An 8212-nucleotide genomic window follows, 5' to 3' on the forward strand; every position below is an offset into this window, starting at 1 on the left:
AGACCTTAGAGGTTTCTCCCCAAGACCAGAAGAGGTTCCAGCAGTGAGTACAGCAAGGGGAGGAAGCAGCAGAACACATCCTGCACAAGATCCATTTGATTCTTTTGCTGACCTGAAGTGTCTGGGTTTGGGAACATACATCACCCCCATTTCTGGCCTGTCTTCTTGCAGAGGTGAACACAAAACTCGGGTTGTCATGAACTTCATTCACCCTGTGGTCCCCATGCATCTGGCTCTGGAGCACAGATCCCAGCAGGCCAACTGGAGTTTGCTCTGCTGGGATGGATGAACCAGTCACTGCTGCCAGCTCCCTCCCCGCTCCTTGGGCAATGCGGCTCTGCCTTGCCAGTGGAGTGGCAGATGGAGAGTTGTCACCAGTCACCAGGGACCAGCTTTCACCATTTGAGGCTGAGCAGGCCTTGGCATATTCTTTATTCCTTGCATAAGGGAAATGATACTTTACGGTTCTCTCTCCTGTCTTAAACTCGGCTATAAGACTCAGGCCCATCGTGTCTTTTACCTGTAATGCTAGAAGCAAATATCAATCCCCTCTTGTTCTTATCATAGAATCATAGAATGGTTTGGGTTGGAAGAGACCTCCAAACATCATCTAGTTCCAACCCCCCCTGCCGTGGGCAGGGACACCTTCCACTAGACCAGGTTGCTCAAAGCTCCATCCAACCTGGCCATGAACACTTCCTTGAATGCATGGGGCATCCACAGCTTTTCTGGGCGACCTCTTCCAGTGTCTCACCACCTTCACAGTAAAGAATTCTTTTAATTTCATGTTTCAGCCCACTGTGTTGCTTCAAATAAAGCTAGATTTTTGGCTAAAGCAAGGAGCAGGCCATCAGGCTTACAAGTGACCGGCCCTCCTCTCCTTCCCAAAAGCATTCTGGAGTGCCAGAGTTGGGTTCCTGTGGGGAGACTGTGCTGCCCCAAACACTGTCCCAGGATGTTCCTTACCAATAGCTTTCTTTCACTTCCTTTCTCGGACATGTAAAGCTTCAAAAAATGAATTTTCAGGTTTTTTGATCTTAATAATTTCGGCAGCCATGGGACCACAGAGAAGCATCCATGTTGTTTCAGCATGATGTGTCCTTCGCTACCTCCTCTGCTGAACCTCTTCATCACCAGACAATGGAAGGAGGTCTCCTGGTTCTGAGGGGTTCCCTGGGAAGGGGTAGAGGTTGTCAGGCCCAGAGTAAACAGCCTTTCTTATCCTTCCTCCTCACTACTAGAGTGCCTGGAGACTCACCAAATTGTTCTTGCTATGATTTCAAAGGTTGGCTACTGGGGCAGTGTGTGGAGGAAGCAGGTAGATGTGTCTTCCTGGCCTTCTGCTGCAGAGAAGTACAAAACTGTATGGTAGGTACCAGTTCCCAATGTGCACTTTCATCTGGTGTGAGTGGGAGGTCAAACCAGGGTTTGATGTGACCATCACCCCAGTTGTCCTGTGCTGTTGGGGGTCCTGATCATCCTGGCTTTGTGGTTCAGCAAGTCTGTTCCTGCTTCCCTGGAGCTCCCTGAGGATGGGGTGGCACCTCTGTCTTTGGTTTACTGCTCATTTTTGGGGAAGGGCATGGCCTTTCACTGAGCAGCACTAGCTTGCTGACCTGGCGCATCAGCTGTGAGATGTGCCTGACCTTGAAAAATCTTCCTGCAGCTCACCAGGTGTGTTGCTCAGTGGTCTTTTCCTAGAGGAAAGAAAAGAGGAGCAGTGGAGTAGCAGCACACTCCCTGCCTGCAGAGCCGCACCACAACCTGGCAGTTGGAAAGAAGACACTGGTGTGGTTCTTGCTGATGCTGTTGCAGTGCCTTGGTGACACCTACCCAAGTCCTGCTTGGCTGGAATGTGCTCAAAATGAGCGTAAGCATTTTACCTTAAAAAATAAAAAGGTATTTTAGTACTTCTCTACTACTAAAGCACCTCATTTCCCACTGAGATCCATCCAATTTAGTCCAAATTGGACTTTTGACAAGGGACCATGTGTGTCTACCAGGTGCCTTTGGGAGAAGTCTCAGAAATTTAGACATTTTATCTCTCACACCTCCTTTGCTCTGAAGCAGTGGGAGGACAACAAAGAAACTGGGGACCTTGGCAGATAGGGTATCGCTACTGTTACAACAGTTTATTCAGGAGTCTTTCTTTTGGGGAACCCTTTGGTTGTGCTGTGGCCTCAGTAGGATGATTAGGGGTGCAGTGAGAAACTCCATTGCACCAATTTCCACCCATAAAGGGAAGCTTCTTGTTCAAAAGGAGGGCTGGATTCTGACAGCCTGCAACTCCTGCGCTTCTCTGGATTAAACCTAAGTTGGTAGAAAAGAATAGCCATGAAATCATCCTCCTGGAGAGCACTGGTTGCCAACTTCTGGTTTCCAGCCCATTGACACTATTTCCCAAATAGTCCCACAAAAGCCACAGCTGGGACCCTTGTAAGGGCAGGCTCTGCTAGGCTGTGACTTAAAGGATAATAAGAGGTGGGGACCCAGCAATTGGAAGGCATTGTCGTGCAGCTTCACAAGTCTGAATGCTCAAAAGCATCTGTTTGTTGGCAGAACGCCCTGTTCTCTTTAGTGCTGTGGGCAGTGGATCTGTTGAAAAAGTGGTCGGGGAACAGTGGGTTGTGATGCAGATGTCTGGAGGAGAGATGGACATTTAAAAGGAGTGTCTAACAAAGTCTGGAGCAGATGCTACACAGCAGAAAACTGAATTATATCTCTCCAAGATACCTTTCTAGCGGAGCTGCTATATGGTTCAGGCTTTACAGTCACCTTTAGGTTAATCCTGATGAGTTGTGCACGGTGGGAGACTTGGTATGTAACTTTCCCTGTGAGGATCTCCTTATCCAGCTTCCCTTGAGATGAATGTCTTGCTTTGACTTTGTAAGAGTTGTATCTAGCCCAGAAAATGAAGTGACATGAAAAATCTTGTTTATTCCTTTTTCAGAAGCGTTCAGCCATTTCAGGATGGAGAACAATACAGATTTTGCCTGTAGGTGTATATAAAGGTACTTCTAGATGCTTTACGTACTGTTTTAGATCTTTTTACACCAGGGTTGTGTCTCAGTCAAAGGGAGAGGTGGTGTTTGGAGGTGACCAGCAGCAGGGCTGTGTGGGGCAGGAGCTGTGCTGCAGCCTGTACCCGAGTGCTCTGGGTCTCTCCCAGAAGTGGAGAGGAGACTGAACAACACGGGGTGCTTTAGAGAGTTTCTGGCTTTTCTTGCAATTTCGATGGATGACACACAGATGCTGCTTTATGTTTTCTTTTGTACAGCAGTAAGAAGCCTGTCCTGGCATACAAATGCCATTATTAATACAACTGTGTCTCTGGAGAGATGTCTCAATGGAGCAGCTTTTCAGGAGGAGTAAGTATTTCTGTGCAGTTATCTTTGCAGCTCTGATAGATCCCACTGTGACCTGCAGAACTCTCTGCATTCTCCAGCTTGCTTTCTCACCTTTATTTCCCTTGTCAGGCTGTTAGGTTAATAAGGGCTGAGCCCAGCAGGGCTCATGGACCTGTCCAAGCTCTGTCCCCATGGCTCTGAACCCACAGACATACTCTAGGTATCCTTGCCAGCACTATCCCTCCACCAGAGCCAGGCTCAGCATTAAAAACAAGGGGCAAGTCAGCTTCTTGGGGCTTCAGGTGGGTGTAAAACAAGGATTAAGGGCAGCTCCACCCAAGTTCACGTCACTCACAATGTTGTCAGACAAGGTTTCGGCTCCATGGTTGCTCCAGACTTTGCCATTCATGGACATCCTCTGCATCCACTGCTCTTTCCCAGGTCCTCTCTTCTCTACTTCTTGCCCTAGGGCACCTGGCACTTATTGCCATCATCTTCAGCTCCATTGTCTTCTCTGCTGTTGTTTCCTCTCCCTTATCTGATCCCAGCAGACCAGGCAGTGTAAATGGCAGAGATCTTTCCCATCTAGGTGAGGGCAGGCACCTTAACCCTTTCCTCCAGCTGGGTTCCTGACAGAGGCTGAGACTCAATGCTTTTATGGCCAGGGTAGCAGGGTCCTGCTTTGGTGGCTTGGCTGGGCAGAGAAAGGGCTGATGTGTGGCTGCGTGCGCTCAAGCCCCAGTTCTCTCTGTGTTTACAGCTTGGTGCCCTGTGCTTAGGGGCAAAGCACAGTTCAGCTCAGGATGTTAAAGGACCTGGGGTTCACACATGTTGTGAGCAGCTTGTCCTTGACTATTGCCAATCTTGTATGCTGGGAATTCGCTTAGAAGATGCCTCTAGCTTTGTGCTGGGTTTATATGTCAGCCCCTAATAATGAGATTTTTCTGCCAGGAGGCACTGATGTTGGAAAGTTTCTTGCTTTCTAGGGGAATCAGATTTTAAAACTGGCTAACACCATCCTCTGTAGTGCAAGCAGGGCCATCAGTGACCAGAGGAGCATCCATTAGCGTATAGAGACCATACTAAAGATAATGGCGTCAGTCCAACTGTTGTGGTTTAACCTGGCAGGCAGCTAAACACCACACAGCTGTTTGCTCATTCTCCCCCTCCCCAGTGGGATGGGGGAGAGAATCAGAAAAAAAAAAAAGTAAAATTTGTGGGTTGAGATAAAGACAGTTTAATAGGACAAAAAAGGAAGGGAAAATAATAATAACATACAAAATAAGTGATGCACAATGCAATTGCTCACCACCCACCAACCGATACCCAGACAGTTCCTGAGCAGCAATCGCTGCCCGTCCTGGCCAACTCCCCCCAGTTTGTACACTGAGCATGATGCCATATGGTATGGAATAGCCCTTTGGCCAGTTTGGATCAACTGTCCTGGCTGTGCCCCCTCCCAGTTTCTTGTGCACCTGGCAGAGCATGGGAAGCTGAAAAGTCCTTGACTAGCATAAGCAGTACTTAGCAACAACTAAAACATCAGCGTGTTATCAACATTCTTCTCCTACTAAATCCAAAACACAGCACTGTGCCTGCTGCTAGGAAGAAAATTAACTCTATCCCAGCTGAAACCAGGACACCAGCTTAAAGGATAACTTCACAGAAAGCAACTAAGTGATCTGTGTGGATGGATTTTGGCCTGCGGGACCTGCAAGGGGAGTTTGATGAGAAGGCCAAAGCTGAACAACTGTATGCAGTGAAACTAGCTTCCTTTTCTGGCAAAACAATTGCACAAGGGGCAAAAGTATCTCACTTGGGCTTGTAGACTGCTATGCTGAGATGAGTTCATGTTGCTGCTTCTCCTGATCAGCATCGTCTGTGCTCAGGAAAGAGGAAAAGTATCAGTATTAGACCACAGCTTCTGCATCTGCCTGTGTTAAAGGCAGCAGTCCAGAAGTGAGTGTCTTTCTCTCCTTGTTCTCCAGGTTCTGCGAATGTCAGTTCTATGGCAAGGAAGGGAGAAAGATAATTCCTGTAACCAGCCATCCAGCTTGAGTCAGACTAAACCCTTGCTGGTTCCCGTGCTGTTGTCATAGGAAAAAAGTCCAGAATTTAGGAGATTACTAGTAGTAGTAGTAGTAGTAGTAGTTTTTAATATTATTTTTTTCCCTCAGACTAGCATCAATTTGCTGTGCCAAAGCTGTGTTGGCTGATCAGGGTTAACAGAATTAAGAACTGAAATGTTTGTAAGATCCTAGTGATGAGTCATTAGTAATCTGATACAAAGCAATCTGATGATTAAGAGTGCAAGTTTCATATTACTACTTTTTCAACCACATTTATAGGTAGGAGCAATTAAAAATCCTCAGAAGAAATATGTCTCAGAGCATCTGTTCTTTGTATTTTATTAACTGTTGACTCGTATGAGGCTATGGAAGATGCTGACAGATTTTGCAGTACCTCTTTTTAACTCTGAAAATCCATTTTCCTGTCTGCTAGATCTGCTCTCTTCTGACTCTGTTGGCAGTTGTATTTCCACTTTCCCCTCTGGTTCCAGATCTGTTTGACTTCTGAACTTAGGAAGGAGACACTGCATGTGAATGAGAGAAGAAAGGGAGAGATGTGTCTGCGGGAAAAGTTTATTTCCCTGAACTGCCTATGAAGCCTCCCTCAAGATGTCATTCACTGGGCCAGAGTCATTACTGACTTGTGAAATGAAGCCTGGGTAGCAACAACAAAATATCTGGTCCAGTAGGTCATGTCCAGATTTGTTACCAACCCATGGCCTACTCCAAATGAGCACCATGGTCTCTGTTTAATCTCTAATGAATAATCATATAATTACAGAGGGCTTTTTACAAGCAGGTTCCTTGAAGAGCGGCCAAAGGGCAGAGAAGGGAATCTGTTTTCCATCTTGCCTGTCTGGCAGAACGGCATTCATGGGCTTTGGCTGAGGACAAGTGCATATGGAGGTGCAGGAAGCATCCCTGCAACTAACAGGGTCCTGCTTGGGGTATTTGAAGACGCCAGACCCTGGGACCTCAGATCCACCTTTACTAGCACTGTATCTAGGTGGAGGTACTTCCCTGCTTGTGGATGCTTGTGGCCTGACTGCTACCTGTGGGGATCACCGTATCTTCTGGACTCCACAGGAATTTTGGACCATGACCCTGTGGCCTGTTTTAAGAGCTGCTTGGCCTGATCTTTCAGTTCGGCCTGTGTGGGGGAGGTTTGATGTTTCCAGGTGCTGACTATCCTCTTAGCTAGAGGAATCCTTGCAGGCTTTGGGCCCCATATAAGGGGAATGCAGATCACTGTCTTTTCAGTGAAGCTCAGAAGTTCCTTCTAAAAAGCCAATAATTGCAGCAAGTCGAACACACAGTTTAGGTCAACCCTGATTTACTGTAACAAACCAATTATTGCTGCCTTTCTGTGATGCAGGTTGGAGATTGTGTGAGTTCTGGGTCACTGGTTAGCCTTAGGGAGGGTGGGTTTTCCAGTTTGTTAGTTATGCATCTTCCAAGTGGAGATGGGTGCTTCCAAGGAGCCTGAAGGAAGGTGATCTTTGGTGTTGCAGTGTGCCCTTGGGGCTGTAATGAATATAAGTACTAATTGGCACCTACCACCTCAATTTTTTAAAATCTCTTTAGCAGTAAAGAGGCCTAGATTGTCATCCAACAAAGAGGGAAATAGACCCCAGTAGCAGAATGACACAGTTCTGTTCCTCAATGCCTTTGCTCTAACAATACACAGCCCAAAAGAGTGGGAATGCTGCAGCAGTCAGGCTGGTGGAGGTGCTTTGTGCCACTTGCAAGGAATGAAGGGCTCAGTGACTATTCAGGTATTCTGGGTTGTTCTTCCAGCCTAAGTAGCTGGACTGAGTGCTTTGGACAAAGGATCCTGGCCTCATTTCCACCCTGGTTTCACAAAGGAATTGCAAACCTGCATATGCTGCTGCTTCCACTGCTTCAGAATGAGAGTTTATGAGTGCATCAGTGGCTCAGCTATGTCGCCATTCCTTTTGTGGCTGCTTAAACTGTGAGCTGAAAGAGTTGTCCTCTGCAAGGGTTTCTGCCCCACCAAAACTGGGGCAGACTGTTTTGCACCCCAGAGCCTGCTTTTCATTTTCTTCTGTTCTTTGGAGCCTACCTGAGTCCCAGGCTGTCTTCTATCAGATCAGGTCCTGCTCCCTGCTCACTTCAGGCTTGGGGAACTTTTTTCCATGCCACTTCTTTTACACAGCCTTCATCCATATTTGACCTACTTGTCATTTTTGTACAGAGTTGTCTGAAAACAGTAGGAGAGAGAGATGATGTATCTGAGGAGTGCTGGCTCTTTATTAAAAACATTTGCAGAACAATAGACAACTCAAGAAGCAGAGCAAGGCTCTGGTCTGCAGGTAAAGTCTGTTTCAGCACTCAGGTGCCTGTGTTATGTGATAGTCTTGAATACACATTTTGTTGGCATATCTGTCTTGTACTGATGACTATCAAAGTGTGCAACAGCCCAGTTAATATTTGCTCCAAACCCTTAGGAGTCCCCAGTGAGTTTGCTAACTGCTTCTCGACTCTACTCAGAGGTTATTTGCACAAATTGAAGGACTCGCACAGGTTCTTCCACTCCCATGAAACCTCTCCAGGACAACCCCGAAGCCATGCCCTTGAGCTGAATTTTGCACCAGTGCAGACTTTGGGGCAGAGAGGAAACACCCGCAACTTCACAGGGGGTCTGGGGGTGCCCTGCTGCCATGGGGAGGGTCCTGTAGCCGCATACCCTGTGGCCCCCGGAAGGGCCCTTCAGCACCATGGCTAGCCCCTGCCCCGCCCCACCCTGCCCTCCCAAATTGGGCTCTCATCACTCTA

The 8212-nt window shown here is 47.4% G+C and overlaps 1 long non-coding RNA gene across 1 annotated transcript; it reads left to right on the forward strand.

Annotated features, from left to right (window-relative positions):
* The first annotated feature begins 2287 nt into the window (after window positions 1-2287).
* On the forward strand, window positions 2288-7844 carry LOC142594315 (uncharacterized). Its single transcript, XR_012831330.1, has 3 exons — window positions 2288-3011; window positions 3278-3368; window positions 7632-7844. It is a non-coding gene; the product is annotated as an uncharacterized LOC142594315 (long non-coding RNA).
* The last annotated feature ends 368 nt before the right edge of the window (window positions 7845-8212 follow it).

The sequence above is a fragment of the Pelecanus crispus genome, chromosome 9 (genome assembly GCF_030463565.1).
Source record: "Pelecanus crispus isolate bPelCri1 chromosome 9, bPelCri1.pri, whole genome shotgun sequence".
NCBI lineage: Eukaryota > Metazoa > Chordata > Aves > Pelecaniformes > Pelecanidae > Pelecanus > Pelecanus crispus.